General features: G+C 37.8%; 1 pseudogene; it reads right to left on the reverse strand.

Annotated features, from left to right (window-relative positions):
* Positions 1-7,199: 7,199 nt before the first annotated feature.
* The window catches only part of LOC127436286 (NACHT, LRR and PYD domains-containing protein 12-like), a 65,309-nt pseudogene continuing 54,862 nt past the window's right edge, over positions 7,200-17,646 (reverse strand).

Raw genomic sequence — 17,646 nt, forward strand, 5'->3', positions numbered from 1 at the left:
GAAATATGAAGAGACTGTCTGACTGCATGTATTTTACTTGATGTTTCAAGGTGTGTAACGTATTACATTGGTGTGCAAAGTAGCTGTGCAAAATAGCTGTGCAAAGTAGTTTGTCAAACATGCAGACACCCTACACAAACCCCATTTGTTTGAAATTAAACCAACAATATCATCGACTGAATCTGAAGTTTTACATATTATAGTTATACAGTCCAATTGTTTAGCATACTACCAAAAGCATAACGAATCTGCAATATCATCCTTAACTTGCAATTGTGCAAGTTATTGTTCAATTTAGGCTAGTAATTTAATTTAATGCAATTTAATATATATTCACCATATATTTAATCAAATATAGAATACATACAATTTATACGTATGCATATACTGTATATTGATTTCTTTTTTATTAATATGGTTTAAAGAAATTTTTTTTTAAATAAACCTTGTTTAACTGACAGCTACTTTTATATGCTGTTTCTTAATGATGCAGCACACCAATGTCACCAGCTATGTGCTGTGACGATCCCTCAGAACAAGACATCTTTACTCCTTGTAGCCAGGAAAACATCACAAGGGTCACAACATCTGTTGATGCATTAAAGTTGTTGATCACCTCTCAGAACATGACTCAGGAACACATCTCAGCATTATAAAAACTAAATGATAAATTCTACAATAACTTTGACTGTTAAATGTGTTGTAAGGTGGGGTTTCACTACAGTGGTTCAGCTGTAGGAATGTCGAGGTGACTTAAGAAATGTTAACAGCATGATGGTATAAAACTGTATTTTTCGTCTATTACCACCTTCCGCTACTCATAACAATGATGGAAATAAGCGCAGTTACAATAGCAAAATATGTGGAAGAGCATTGCTTAGAACATTAATATGACCTTATTGTAATGCAGTACAGTGCATCCGGAAAGTATTCACAGCGCTTCACTTTTTCCACATTTTGTTATGTTACAGCCTTATTCCAAAATTGATTAAATTCATTATTTTCCTCAAAATTCTACAAACAATACCCCATGATGACAACGTGAAAGAAGTTTGTTTGAAATCTTTGCAAATTTATTAAAAAAAAAAAAAAAAAAAAAAATCACATGTACATAAGTATTCACAGCCTTTGCTCAGTACTTTCTTGAAGCACCTTTGGCACCAATTACAGCCTCAAGTCTTTTTGAGTATGATGCTACAAGCTTCGCACACCTATTTTTGGGCAGTTTCTCCCATTCTTCTTTGCAGGACCTCTCAAGCTCCATCAGGTTGGATGGGGAGAGTTGTCCTGTATCCACTCCTTTGTTATCTTGGCTGTGTGCTTAGGGTCGTTGTCCTGTTGGAAGATGAACCTTCGCCCCAGTCTGAGGTCCAGAGTGCTCTGGAGCAGGTTTTCATCAAGGATGTTTCTGTACATTGCTGCATTCATCTTTCCCTCGATCCTGACTAGTCTCCCAGTTCCTGCCACTGAAAAACATCCCCACAGCATGATGCTGCCACCACCATGCTTCACTGTAGGGACGGTATTGGCCAGGTGATGAGCGGTGCCTGGTTTCCTCCAGACATGACGCTTGACATTCAGGCCAAAGAGTTCAATCTTTGTTTCTCATGGTCTGAGAGTCCTTCAGGTGCCTTTTGGCAAACTCCAGGTGGGCCGTCATGTGCCTTTTACTGAGGAGTGGCTTCCGTCTGGCCACTCTACCAAACAGGCCTGATTGGTGGAGTGCTGCAGAGATGGTTGTTCTTCTGGAAGGTTCTTCTCTCTCCACAGAGAAACGCTGGAGCTCTGTCAGAGTGACCATTGGGTTCTTGATCACCTCCCTGACTAAGGCCCTTCTCCCCGATCGCTCAGTTTGGCCAGGCGGCCAGCTCTAGGAAGAGTCCTGGTGGTTCCAAACTTCTTCCATTTACGGATGATGGAGACCACTGTGCTCATTGGGACCTTCAATGCTGCAGAAATTTTTCTGTACCCTTCCCAAGATCTGTGCCTCGATACAATCCTGTCTCGGAGGTCTACAGACAATTCCTTGGACTTCATGGCTTGATTTGTGCTCTGACATGCACTGTTAACTGTGGGAACTTATACAGACAGGTGTGTGCCTTTCCAAATCATGTCCAATCAACTAAATTTACCACAGGTGGACTCCAATCAAGTTGTAGAAACATCTCAAGGATGATCAGTGGAAACAGGATGCACCTGAGCTCAATTTTGAGTGTCTTGGCAAAGGCTGTGAATACTTATGTACATGTGATTTTTTTCATTTTTTATTTTAAATAAATTTGCAAAGACTTCAAACAAACTTCTTTCACATTGTCATTATGGGGTATTGTTTGTAGAATTTTGAGGAAAATTGTAATCAATTTTGGAATAAGGCTGTAACATAACAAAATGTGGAAAAAGTGAAGCGCTGTGAATACTTTCCGGATGCACTGTATGTAGCATTTTAATGTTTAATCTTAACATAGTGTGCACAGTGACATTAAATAGACATGAGTTAGAGGAAATTTTTAAAAACAGTTTTAAGTGGTTTAAAATGTTACATCAGATGGTTACAATCTGAATGTAAATGTTACAAATTAAATGTATGAAATCTGTACTTTTGTGAAACTAGTATGCACACTACCTGATTAAAGATGACCAAAAGAAAGAAAGAGAGAAATGGTAGGAAGAGAGATGCCAGTGAGAGCTGAAAGTCAGGCATGATGGCTTTCAACCCAGTTGCCCAAGAGCAGAGCCTAGAGAAAAGAGCCAGACAAAAGAGAAATAGTTCAAATTACAATCCTCTTTTATTATTTCCTTGACCATGTGACTTAAACCAGACCAGATATATTTAAACTGAACAATCAGCAGACCAACTTTACCCCTGATGTACTCAAGTTGTGACCATTTGCAGACCCCCAATATACAAACACCTCAGCCAATAGGCTGATAGATCACTATCAGCACCCTCTGTATATCTTGAAATGCAAGGGTCTGTTTTCATAAGAAAATGGGGGTTGTAACAGAAATTAATTTCTTTGTTAATTTTAGGGGTATACAGCAAAGCCATTTTCTGTATCTGTTACTATGACAACATTATCTGTATCTGTATTCGCATAGAAAAGGATGTGGTCATGGCTTAAACCGGAGGTACGTCAAAACTCATTTAAAAAATGTAACTCTCACTTTTATGTAAATGTAACTTACATTTATAGTTCCTGTATTAAATATGCCTCGGGGAAAAAAATTGAATGTTTTTGTTTCTCTGCAATCCTCTGTGTGCAGGAATATTCTGAATAGATTTACATTCTATGAAGTTTTTAAACCTATATGGAGCATTTAGACTTTTTGGGAATAAAGGCTTAACCATATTACCTTAATTGGTGATGTGGATAGAAATGTGGTCAGCTTTTTCCTCTGGTCAGGAATTCAACATGGCACTCAGGTTGGTTTATGAACATGTGAATTGTGTAAAACATTTGGTGTTAATGAGTTATCAGACATTTCAAGAAGTGTGTATGATATAGTATCTTAGTTAAAGTTACTCTTGACAAGCATAGATTTCTGAGATGTGCAAAATAGGTAGTACAAACGGAGTCGAGACTGCCCCCATTTGAACTTAAAATCACCATTTACATTTTCATTCAGAAGGTTTACACTGTAGTAATATCTGCTTTTGTCAAATGCTAAATGCAGCATCATTGCTTTGAAATTTTGGATATGTTTATTGAAAATATCACTTTATTCCTGTGCATGCTGGATGATCAGTCTTCCGAATATTTCAACAGCCTTGAACACGAAGAACTGAGAAATGCTGATTTCCTGAAAGCACCGAGAGGGTTCTTGCAATCTGGAACACACAGATGCAGCCCTTATGTTGGTGCAAAAGCTCCTTTACATTCTGGAACGCGCTGATGCAGGAAACTTGAAGTTTGCTTGTAAGAGCTTAACCTTGTCCCTTGTGTTTCTGTAGATATCTCCCTGGTATGGGGACTCTCGAACTTGCCTTTGCTATTGTCTCTTGTAGTGAGACATGGTACTTGGTTGATCTTCTACTGTCTCTCTTGGAGGGAGAATCAGAAAGTTGGATGATCTGTTACAATCTCCCTATTTCATTGTGAAACGAAGACTCAGAACTTGGGGTTATCTGTTGGTGTCTTTCTGAAAGGGAGAATCAGAGCGTTGGATGAATCATTCTGTTAGTGTCTCCTCCCACTCAGGCCAGAGACCCAGAACTTGGTGTATCTGTTGCTCTCTCTCGTTGAGTGAAATTGTAGGGTTATCCTGTTAGTATCTCCTTCCTCTCTGAACCGGAGATACAGAACATGCTGTGTTGTCCTGTTAATGTCTCCCACCACTCAGGCCGGAGACTCAGAACAACGGTGTGGCTGTTTAAAGGATGCTTTATACATTCCTGATGAGGAGTGGATTCCAGTTTGGTTCCTTCTTGTTTCAGTGCTCTAATTGGGTGTTAAGATCAGAGGTGGCACACACAGTGTGTCCCATCCTTCCTTCTCTGCGTGGAACTAGTTTGCATAGTCTTAAGTTCACAGTTAGAACATTGTCTTTAAAGTTTTACCTATGCATTGTTCACTTTCCAAATTACCTCCAAAATATTCTTGGCATTGTTCTGAATGCATAGAGTCTAAACATGATACTGAAAGATGAAATATTACACATGCACTCATTTATACCTTAATAGTTCAATCTGTGTGAACTATTGTGTTAATCAAACAACTGCAATTTACATAAACAGTTCTGTGAATGAACATGGAGTGGATATGTTGATGTCCATTTTAGGGCACATGTATGCATGAATTTATTTTTCTTTGCTGCCTCTCTTTTTTTCAGCCACATGGGCAGTTAATGCAGCTTCTAGAGGTCCTGAGGAATTTTTATGGCCATCTTAGTTTAAACTTTAGGATGGGGGTGGGGGGTGGGGGGGTTGAGGTGCGCCAGAGGATTTCCGCAATTAGAAACCACTTGTGGATCAATGAGAAATCCTTTCCAATGTGTTGGAGTATGCAGGGTTTTCTTTCGTGGCCTGTAAGAGGTGTCTGGTTGTTGTCTACCAAGATTTACCAGATGATTGCTTGGCTTGTTTGTGTTGGTCCACCACTATCTAATCAAATTTGACCCACTTTTCTTTGCCTTGACAGTTAGAGAGGGGCCCTGCCATAAACTGGCTGCTGGAATGCCATTTTGTCCGATTGTTCACCACAATGCATTCCAGTCAATCACATGTCACTGTCAAATGTACACGTCAAATGCACAGTCTTCCAGATGCTAGAGAGCTGGCGATCCAGTAGCTATTTAATGTGCAAAATAGGTGAAAATGTAGACATTGATTGATACTCAAACAATTAGTCTTAATATTCTCTTGTATATTTATTGTATATTAAATGTTTACACATTTAATGCAGTGAAAATACTACAAAGTTTATTTTTTACATTTCACAAAACCCAACTTCATGTCATGCCCATCAGCTTTGAAAACAAATGTTTATATACCCTTGAAAATGTGGACACCCACAGCCTATATAAGGCCTCTTGAGAAGGGCCCTGTGACTATGAGAGCCCCAGCCCTCTTCTAGGACTCTTTAGCCTTCCCGTTTCTGTCATATTGAAGTGCGTGTGTCAAAAATGATAAAATAGGCTTTTAAAGTAAACCTCTTAATCATTCCATTCCCAAAAAAATAAATAAAAAAATACAATAAAACAGAGCTTTGAAAATACAGACATTTCAGTTTTTCCTGCAGCACTTCGCAACTTATTAAAAGAAGGCATCACATGACTTAATGATGTTGTGTTTTGTGATGTGACTGTTAATCCAGGCTCTGAGACTCATCAGACTTGCTACACTATATCCGCATCCAGAGGTAGTTTGAAGAGAGATATAAAACTAATCGCATTGTCTCATTAAGGAGGACAGCAGAGGAGGCACATTAACATAGAACGGTGATTAAAACTGACTGGAACTACCTGTGCATTAAATGATTATAAGCACACATTCCAGCCAATCAGAATCGAGTACTTGAACAGACCATGGTATATATACAGTTGAAGTCAGAAGTTTACATACACTTAGGTTGAAGTCATTAAAACTAATTTTTGAACCACTCCACAGATTCCATATTAGCAAACTACAGTTTTGGCAAGTCGTTTAGGACATCTACTTTGTGCATGACATGAGTAATTTTTCCAACAATTGTTTAGAGACAGACTGTTTCACTTTTAATTGACTATATCACAATTCCAGTGGGTCAGAAGTTTACACACTAAGTTAACTGTGCCTTTAAGCAGCTCAGAACAAGAGTTTTTTATAAATGTATTAAATGTATAATTTAAAGAACTATTGACTCTAGGCGCATATATCAAATAACCCTCATTTAATATTTTCTTAAGCTTAAACTGTATTACTATTTAATTGAGAATCAAAATTAAATAAATGATATGTCCTAGGTTAAGTGAACAAATTGGTATTACAATTATGACATGTCAATGTTAACAAAATGTTGGTGAAAAACTTAAATTAAAGGTTCAAAGTGCCTATGTGGCTCAGCATGGCAATACAAACAACCAGCTTCTGTATACTACAGATCTGAATTCCATTCAAGTCAAGTAAACGTTTCTGCTTTACAAAATACAGGATTGCTGTACTATAACTAAAATGGGCCTAAAAACCAAACAATAATTTATTAAATATGATGTTTATGCAGAAAGTGAATATAAACATATACATTCAATTTGTTAACAATTTCCTCAATTGTAAGTCAAGTAAGCATTTCTACTTACTTTTGTCTGCAAGATATCATCTCAGGGTACGCACAGAAACCATTTTTATTTTATTTATTTTTTTCAGAAACAATTAAATTCTGATGACATTGAGAGAAGTATTTTTACATTTTCTTCAGTATATGTAGCATTCATGTAACTATTGTCTCAAGTATTTCTAAAAGACTAGAGGCCACTCAGACCAACGCAGTGCAATGAACCCAGATAGCACACGTATGTTTCCGAGATGTCTGTTTTAGATCTTTTCATCTGGAAAGCATCTAACATCTGCTAAACATCTTAAAAAGATCAGATTTACAATCATTTTAAATCATAAATGTCTCAAAGACATTTGCGAAATGTCTTATTGACATCCGAGACATACTTATTGATATATGTCTTATTGTAATTTTGCTGGCAACGACAGGCTGACGAAGACGATGATGAAGTTAGAACCCAGGTGCAGTTTATTTACATGTGTGAAATCCAACAACCATAAATTCAAACATGAAACAAAACATAAACATAAACTTGACTAAACTAGACTTGACTTAAACAACCCAACAATGTTACACTTACAATACCTGACAATGGAAAACATGAGGCTTAAATACATAGACAAAGAAGAAACATGACAAGGATAACCAATGACAAGACAGAACTGATAACAAGGTAACAAGACAATAAACAAATGAAAGCAAGACACATGAACATGGAGGGAAACATGCAATCACATGAACAGGGGACCACATGGCATGATACAGGGAATCACATGACCTGGCAGAGAAACAGGAAATAATATGACATGGAACACATGACTATAAAACAGGAACTAAACTTCCAAAATAAAAGACATTAACACAAAACAAGAACAAAACACATAAAACCATGACACTTATAGTCGTATTGCAGAAGAGTAAACAATGTAAAATAGACATCTTCTAGATGTAAACACACTCATCAAATAGATGTCTGGGTGTTGTATATTTGCTATAAGGGAAAAGAGTATAACACAGGTGTCTCGAGACATGTTTTTAACAGTTGATGTTCTTTTTAACTTAACAAAAAAGCTTTAAAAAATTGTGATGCTCCTGCATGAGACGCCAAAAACACAGTGATAAATAATGCAAGGGTCAAACACATCCGTTTAGCATGTTTACATAGAAAAACAACAGAAAAAAGCATAGGTGAACGAAATAACGCATTTGGTGTGAACAGCCCTTTATTAACAAGCCACAGCACCAATGGAAGTTTCTTAAAGTTACCTCTCAAAAAAGCAGTCTTTTGTTAAATGTAGGAAAATATCCACTTTATCCAACGATTAGTTTGTTTTCTGTTTTCTAAAATATCCCGATGCTGTTTTAATGAGTTAGAAGGTGCTGCAAATGATTCAGTGAGATAGCAGTCCGAACTAATCAGACTGAATAGCCAAATGATTCAGACCTTTTGCTAACCTGTTTGGCCAATTTGCTGAAAAGTAAAAAAAACTGACTCAATAGAATGATTTATTCATGAATCAGGCATCACTATTTCTGATTCTATGCAGCAGATTGAAATGCGGGACAAACGTCAAGATCTCTGATACTGTCAGTCAAAAATGTTTGTCAGATAAATCAAAGATTTCACCGTATATTTTTTTAAAAGAGACTCGATTCGACTCTGGGTTAAGTCTGAGTCCACACTTGTTCGAGTATGAGTCAAATTGTTCATGAGTCCATGACAAGACCAAGACCGTGAATAATGGTCTTGGACTCGGACTCGAGTCCAGTCTCAAGTACTACAACACTGCAAATATGTAACGGACTGAGTTGTATAATTTCCATGGTCTATTTCATCTGTCATATTAGTTTTAATATCCCTAATATGTAGCATATTTGATTTTGTCTCGATATAGTCAACATTTTCAGTTAGAAATGGCTTTGAGTAGTAACGTGAGTCTTACAAAACATTTGTTCTATTTAATAATTTGCAGAGTTGGGGAACGTACTTACATTATCGATGTTGCAGAGCACGTGTGGCACAACCTCCAAATTTGTGGCAAAATGGCTTAAGGACAACAAAGTCAAGGTACTGGAGTGGCCATCACAAAGCCCTGACCTCAATCCAATAGAAAATTTGTGGGCAGAACTGAAAAAGTGTGTGCGGGCAAGGAGGCCTACAAACCTGACTCAGTTACATCAGTTCTGTCTGGAGGAATGGGCCAAAATTCCAGCAACTTATTGTGAGAAGCTTGTGGAAGGCTACCCAAAATGTTTGACCCAAGTTAAACAATTTAAAGGTAATGCTACCAAATACTAACAAAGTGTATGTACATTTCTGACCCACTGGGTATGTGATGAAAGAAATAAAAGCTGAAATAAATCATTCTCTACTATTATTCGGACATTTCACATTCTTAAAATAAACTAGTGATCCTAACTGACCTAAGACAGGGAATGTTTTCTACGATTAAATGTCAGGAATTGTGAAAAACTGAGTTTAAATGTAGGTTAAGGTATATGTGAACTTCTGACTTCAACTGTATGTAAGTTTACTATCACAGTATGTATGTTTCTTAGTTTATTACAAGACAAATGAGTGCCATATTAATACAGACTACTATATCATGTTGATTTTCTGCGTGACAATAGTTAATTATCAGTATCCCATCATACATATCATACATGCTATTTCTTACTCAAGGTGGCGCTGATGTTTCAATTTACATTTGACATTGCTATTTGATGAAGAAGCAATATGGAAATAAACTTTAGCAAGTTTAACACATGAACATTATGATTTGGCTTTTGTCAATTTGGTGTACTACTGAACTTATGTCTTAGATGTTGGGCATCTATTTACACTCAAATAAATGTGTAGCTGTTTGACAGCCATTTGCGTCTCAATTTCAGTGTTGAAGTAATAAATCCTGATCTAGATTTGTTGCATCATCTCTGATATATTAAAAATAAAACAAAAACATTTCAGAATATATTCTATTCTTTTATTTTCTAATTGTCTTGAAAACATTTTAAAATTTGACACTATCTGGGCATTTTGTAGATCCATTTGTGATAGATATACTGTGCGTGCCGGGTCGCTAAAGACCCGAGTATGTAATAATGTTTGGCAAAACACTCATGCATTTAATTGTTAAATCATTGGTATAATTTGTCATATAATTTAGACAGCTTTTATAACAGTTTTTGTTGTGCTTGTGCATCAATTGTTCAGTAATTGATCATGCATCGTTCAAAAAGAAGTTTAGCAAATGCTTGGCGATTGTCTTTTAATTAAAATTTTGTCTCAAGCTATTCTTATAAGTAACCATGTCAAAATGTTATGTTAAAACATAAAAAGCACGTAAGCCTAATTATTAACTTAAATTATTAAGCACCAAATTGACTTCACTTATGGAGCAGCATTGATGCTGTTTGTCTACTAACCACACGAGGGCAGCGTTGCTCCATGCCATTCACTTTGAGAAGGGCATGAGAAGAGCTTTGACATGAATACTGAATTCTGCATTTGGGCTACTTACTGTACACTATTGCTGCAGTTTAACTATAAAACATGTTCTCTTACAAAGAAAAGAGAGAGATTCATAATTCAATGATCCGTTTTATAATCTTGCTTTGCTATCTTGTATCTTGGACTTGATTGTATCATTGCCTGATTTCAGTGTTGGTTTTACAATGGTTTTCCAATTCAGGCATGATTATAGGAATCATTCTCTTCTAATGTTGTGCACAAATCATTTTCTTTGATCATATAATAAGTCAAGCTGGTAGAAGCTTTTGAATTTAGTTGTTGTCATAATTCTATCAGGTTGCTAGATTATTTAGCACTCCTAAATCCACACATTACAGACTCAGAAACTGGTAGCAAGAGGCTGCATTAAGTATTACTGCATTAAATCCTGCTTTGCCATCCTTCACATCTCGAGTGCGGGCGAGAGAGAGAAAGTACTTTGAAAGAGTGCATGCTGCAGCTCTCAGCCAGAATAATCACACGTAAGGACATATGCACATGAAAACTGATGTGCAGTATCAAATACACAGAACGTATGATAGTACTAACTTTAGAGAGCACATCATTATGAAACAAAGCCAAATCCCAGACATTTAGAGGCAATTTTGAAATCCCGGCTGGATGCTTTTTTCAGCTCTGAAAAAGATAACCCTATGTTACATTATTTGTTTGCTTGTTTGTTTGTCACTGCATCGCAAATGCCATGGACTCAGCTGGACTCTGAGTCTGTGACAAGTCCAAGTCCATTCAAACTGGACTCGTGACTCGGACTTGAGTCTGCACTCAAGTACCCCAACTCAACTTTTTGGTCTAATGAAACAAAAATTTGGCCAAAAACTGTTTGGCCATAATGACCATTGATATGTTTGGAGGAAAAAGGGTACCATCCCAGCCATGAAGCATGGGGGTGGCAGCGCTGTGCTGCAGGAGGGACTGGTGCACTTCACAAAATAGATGACATCATGAGGAAGGAAAATTATGTGGATATATTGAAGCAACATCTCAAGACATCAGCCAGGAAGTTAAAGCTTGGTCACAAATGGGTCTTCCAAATGGACAATGACCCCAAGCATACCTCCAAAGCTGTGGCAAAATGGCTTAAGGACAACAAAGTCAAGGTATTGAAGTGGCCATCACAAAGCCCTGACCTCAACCTGATAGACAATTAGTGGGCAGAACTGAAAAAGTGTCAACAAACCTGACCAGTTCTGTCTGGAGGAATGGGCCAAAATTCCAGCAACTTATTGTGAGAAGCTTGTGGAAGGCTACCCAAAACGTTTGACACAAGTTAAACAAATTAAAGGTAATGCTACCAAATATGACAGGGAATGTTTTCTACGATGAAATGTCAGGAATTGTGAAAAACTGAGTTTAAATGTATTTGGCTATGGTGTATGTAAACTTCTGACTTCAACTGTACCACAGAATGCTCAATTAGGTAAAAAAAAGAACACTAGATTGACAGCTAAAGACTTGAAGGAATCATTGGAACTGGTTAACATCTCTGTTCATGAGTCTACCCTACGGAACAGGCAGGACACCATGAAGGAAGCCTCTGCTTTCCAACAAAAACATTACTGCACGCATGACGTTTGCCAAAGACCACCTTAATACTCCACAACACAACTTGGAAAATATTTTATGGACTGATGAAACTAAGGTTGAATTGTTTGGGTAGAACTTGCAGCACTATGTATGGCATAAAAAGGGCACCGCATACCAACATGAAAACATTATCCTAACAGTGAAGTACGGAGGAGAGAGCATCATAATTTGGGGCTGCTAGGGTTCACTTACTTTTTCCATAGCACTGTGAATGTTTAAGGGGATGTGTTCAATAAAGACATGAAGGATTATAATTGTTTCTGTGTTGTTATCTTAAGCACATTGTGTTTGTCTATACTTGTGACTTTGATGAAAATGAGATCACATTTTATGACCAATTAATGCAGAAAACCAGCTAATTCCAAAGAGTTCACATACTTTTTCTTGCTACTGTATACGTCGCCATACCGACCAGCCCTAATGAAAATCTGATTTAAGTTTTATAAAAGTGCTGTCACTGAGAGATCACTGTGTGTTCAGTCTCTGTTGATTCTGCTGACTGTGAGTCTCTGTAGTGCCTCTAACTCACGATCAGCTGCTCATGAGAAGATTGAACTGCCATACCAAACCTATTAGAATTGAAATACAACACAAACAGTCACATATATGCAGTATGAGACATTACAGCACCATACAAATGCACATTGTAACTCATATTGCTGGATAGGTGAAAAAGTGCCCGTCAAAGGATTAGGCCACGCCTACTTATTAATAATAAGGGTGGTACTCGAGCAGCACTGATTTAGAAATCATCTCTGTCACAAGAATTAACACACACATAATGTTAATTTAGTGTAGAAAAAAATAAAATATTCAACAAAGTTAGAGCAACAAAAAGCTTTTTAGTCCTTTATGGCTCTTTAATTTAAAAAAAGTTACTTTTACATCGAGATATTAATTAAAACTCAAACAAAGACATAAACCATATATTATATTATTTATACATGTGTACTAATCAGTAATAAAGAACACAAATGAGTTTATCACATAGAGACACTGTGATCTGTTAAAGTCTTATATTCATGGACCAATCACAACTGTATGAGCAGAATTACAGTACAATCAAATGGGAAAAAAGTACAGAGAGTTACAGGAGACCAACAAAAGAAAATATACACTTATAAGCCAAAACATTATGACCACCTGCCTAGTATGCTATTGGTCCTCCGCGTGCCGCCAAAATAGCACCGACCCACCAAGGCATGGGCTCTAGAAGACCCCTGAAGTTGTCCTGTGGTATCTGGCACCAAGACATTAGCATCAGATCCTTCAAGTCCTGTAAGTTGCAAGGAGGAGCCGCTGTGAATCTGACTTGTTGGTCCAGCACATCCCACAGATGATCAATCGGATTGAGATCTGGGGAATTTGGAGGCCAGGGCAAAACATTGAACTCTTCATCATGTTCCTCAAACCATTCCTGAACAATGTGTGCAGTGTGGCAGGGTGCATTTTCCTGCTGAAAGAGGCCACTGCCATCAGGGAATACCATTGCAATGAAGGGGTGTACCTGGTCTGCAAAGATGTTTAGGTAGGTGGCACATGTCAAATTGACGTCCACATGAATGGCCGGACACAGGGTTTCTCAGGAGAACATTGCCCAGAGCATCACACTCCCTCCACCGGCTTGTCGTCTTCCCACAGTGCATCCTGGTGCTATCACTTCCCCAGGCAAATGGCACACACATACACAGCCATCCACGTCATGTAATAGAAAACGGGACTCATCAGACCAGGCGACATTCTTCCACTGCTCCAAGGTCCAGTTTCGACGCTCGCGTGCCCATTATAGGTGCATTTGATGGTGGACAGGGGTCATCATGGGCACTCTGACCGGTCTGTGGCTACGCAGCAGGGTGCAATGCATTGTGTGTTGTGACAAATTCCTCCTGTAACCATCATTAAAATTTTCTGTGACTTGTGCCACAGTAGACCTTCTGTCGGTTCGGACCAGACAGGATGAGCCTTATGCGCCCAACACCCTGTCACCGGTTTGTGGTTTGTCCCTCCTTGGACCACTGTCGGTAGGTACTCACCACTGCTGACCGGCAGCACCCTACAAGCCTTGGCATTTCAGAGATGCTCTGACCCAGTTGTATGGCCATAACAATTTGGCCCTAGTCAAAAGTCGCTTAGGTCTTTACTCCTGCCCATTACTCCTGCATTCAACACAATGACTACAAGAACTGATTTTTCGTTTATCATCTAATCTACCCAGACTTTGACATGTGGCCTTGTTAGGAGATGATCAACATTATTTGCTTCACCTGTCATAATGTTTTGGCTCATCGTGTATATAAAAATATGTATGTAAACTGGAGTTCAAAAGCACCAGGACATTTTTTTCTGATGAGCACAAATAATTGTTTGTCTGTATAAACTTTTAAATATGGCAAATAACTATAATGAATTTAGTACTACTCACAGTCTCCAGTTTATAATGAGGGTCTTTCTTTATATCAGAGAGCAGCTTCACTCCCGACTCCCCAAGTTTATTCCCAGATAGATACAGTTTTCTCAGGTGTGAGGGGTTTGATCTCAGAGCTGAAGTCAGAGCAGCACAACCTTCATCTGTGACACCACAATCATACAACCTGCAGAGAACAATGTGAAGTGAAAATGAATGACATCAGCTTTATCTTCAGTTATCAATAGTACTAAGTTTGAGTGTGTTAACTGTAAACCTGTGCAGTGTGCTGGACTTCTGAAATGAGGAGGTACATTTCTCTTTCAGGGTTAAAGCAGTTTTATCATGTTAACTTTTTCCATTTTACTGGAATATGGAACACAGTTTCTCTTATCAACAAGAAACTAATACTATAATATTTTTTGTTTGTTTATATTGATATAGTATTTATTCAAATCAAATTCTTATCAAGTTTGTGCATTTTTAAACATTTAATATTGCTTAAAAATGCAGTACATTGATTAATATCTACAATAATATAGTAATATAAAATAGGATATTTTGCATAGCTTGTATTTGTTACAACTAGCTGATTATTATTAAGTCACCTTCTTTCTGGACCATTAGTCATCAAATCCTTCAACACAGCAGGATTCATGAAGGTCGCAGGCACAGTGGTGCACCTTTAATTTAATTGAGTGTTTGCCAAAAACCTGCTCACTCACAGATCAGTTCATCATTTCAAGTTCATTTTGATTCAAACATGACCGAATGGGGTGATTTGAACTGTCCCGAGAGGCTTATTTTTTGTACAGTATGTACTGTCAATTATTTTCTCATTTAATTTCTATAGGAGGCACTGCCTGATTTTAATCCTAAAGCATCAGCTTCTGTCTCACTATTGCATAATATAACGTACTGTTTATCGGGTTCATGTGTGATGCTCAGAGAGATGATCTTACCACAGTATCTCCAGTTTACAGTGAGGATTCTCCAATCCAGAAGAGAGCAGCTTCACTCCTGAGTCTCCTAGTTTATTCCCAGACAGACTCAGTTGTCTCAGGTGTGAAGAGTTTGATCTCAGAGCTGAAGCAAGAGCAGCACAACCTCCATCTGTGACACCACAAATCATCAACCTGCAGAGAACAACGTAACACTCTTCATAGGGACACTCAGTAAAACAGGAACCACATAGTTTTAAAAAAAAAAGAGGGACACCTGTCAAATATAAAAGTAGCCGTTACATCATCCAATCATGTTTAAAATTATAATGAGATAATAAAGTGATAAGATTATTCTGATTAAAGTTCTGATGAAACAACAGCTTCTTCTTAATATCCTTTACTTTTTGCACCTTTATACTGTATTTTCTTAAATAATCTTAAAATTGTCTGTGTGTGTTTGCCCTGTGATGGACTGGCCACCTGTCCAGGGTGTTTCCCTGCCTTCGGCCCGAGACAGCTGGGATAGGCTCCAGCTAGGACAACCGGCTATAGAAGATGGATTGATGGATGAATCTTAACATTTATTTTTTGTTTATCCATTGTGCATTGGTTCAATGTTATTTAGGTTGTTGTGTGTTAGTACTGTATAAACAGTATATTAAAGGAGTTGCTCAGACACCGTTGATTTTAAATGAGAGCTGCAAATGAGTGATAGCGAAATAGAGTGTGTGTCTGCGAGCATTGTGTGCTGCACTGGAGAACATTACTGCACTAGAAGAATATCTGTGTCACCACAGGATTCAATACTCATGCAGTGATGGATCTAAACTATTTTAACTGTGGAGGTCAGACTGGGGCAGGTGTGCTTTTAGGGATGTACCTTAAATGTCCTAAATACAAGTATAAAAGACTGTAATGCTATTTTTTAAAGAAAATTTCTGTTTATTGTTTTCATTGACATACTATTTATTAAAATCAAAGTCTAATCAAGTTTATGCATTTTTAAAAATGTAATTTTGCGGTCTCATGACCTTCATTTGAGTGTGCCTGCAAAGTCCAGAAGACCATAGGGTGTCCCATTTGTCATTTTAGTGCTCACGAGCGCTTCCTTTGCACCCTAGATGTGCCCTTTAACTGATGAACTCCACAGCGATCTATTACCCTACAGTCCCTGCTGCATATCCTCTTGACCAATCACAGTGGACTGGAGTTTCATGCTGGAGGAAAAATCATGGCAGATGAGACGACACCAAGTGAAAATTTAATGTTGATTTCAATAACTCTTTTAGTCTCACATTTTATGTTAATGTTTATAATAGGCAACAACAAAATTTCACCTTTTATGACATTTTTTCTTTATTTTACATTCATAAAAGTAAGTAACTTTACCTAACCTTTGTTTTGAAACTTTGTTTCAAAGATGATTTTCGAATTATAAGCCTCTAAAATACACTGCCTGGCCAAAACAAATGCGCATACTCTAATATTTAGTTGGACCATCCTTAGCATTGATTACGGTGTGCATTAGTCGTGGCATTGTTTTCCATCCAGAGTTGCATTCATTTTTGTATCTTGTATTGATGATGGGAGAGTTGAACCACTCCGTAAAGTCTTCTCCAATACATCCCAAAGACTTTCAATGGGGTTAAGGTCAGGACTCTGTGGTGGCCAGTTCATGTGTGAAAATGATTCCTCATGCTCCCTGAACCACTCTTTCACAATTTGAGCCCGAAGAATATTAGCATTGTTGTCATGGAATATGCCTGTGCCGTCAGGGAAGAAAAAATCCACTGATGGGATACCCTGGTCATTCAGTACATTCAGGTAGTCAGCTGACTTCATTTTATTGCAACATAACATTGCTGAGCCTCGACCTGACCAACTGAAGCAACCCCAGATCATAACACTGCCTCAAGAGGGTTCTGCAGTGGGCACTATGCATGACGGGTGCATCACTTCATGTGCTTCCCTTCTTACCCTGACACGGCCATCACTTTGGAATAGGGTAAATCTGGACTCATCAGACCACATGACCTTTTACCATTGCTCCACAGTCCAATCTTTATGCTCCCTAGCAAATTGAAGTTGTTTTTTACGATTAGCCTCATAAAAAAGTGGCTTTTTTGTGGCCACACAGCTGTTTAGTCCCATGCCGTGAGTTCTACTGTCGATTTTTTACCAAGCGTTTTAGTGATCTCCGATCACGATCATTCAAGATTTTTTTCCAACCACATTTCTTCCACGAAGCTGACGGTTCACCACTATCCTTACAGGTTTTAATAATGCAATGGACAGTTCTATTGTGGGTCCCAGTCAAGTTTATTATTCTAATATAAAATTTTGTTATTATAACATTGAGGATTAGATTTGTTTTATATAACAGTAATATACACTCACTGAGCACATTATTAGGAACATGGATTCCACAAT

This window comes from Myxocyprinus asiaticus, chromosome 46 (genome assembly GCF_019703515.2).
Source record: "Myxocyprinus asiaticus isolate MX2 ecotype Aquarium Trade chromosome 46, UBuf_Myxa_2, whole genome shotgun sequence".
NCBI lineage: Eukaryota > Metazoa > Chordata > Actinopteri > Cypriniformes > Catostomidae > Myxocyprinus > Myxocyprinus asiaticus.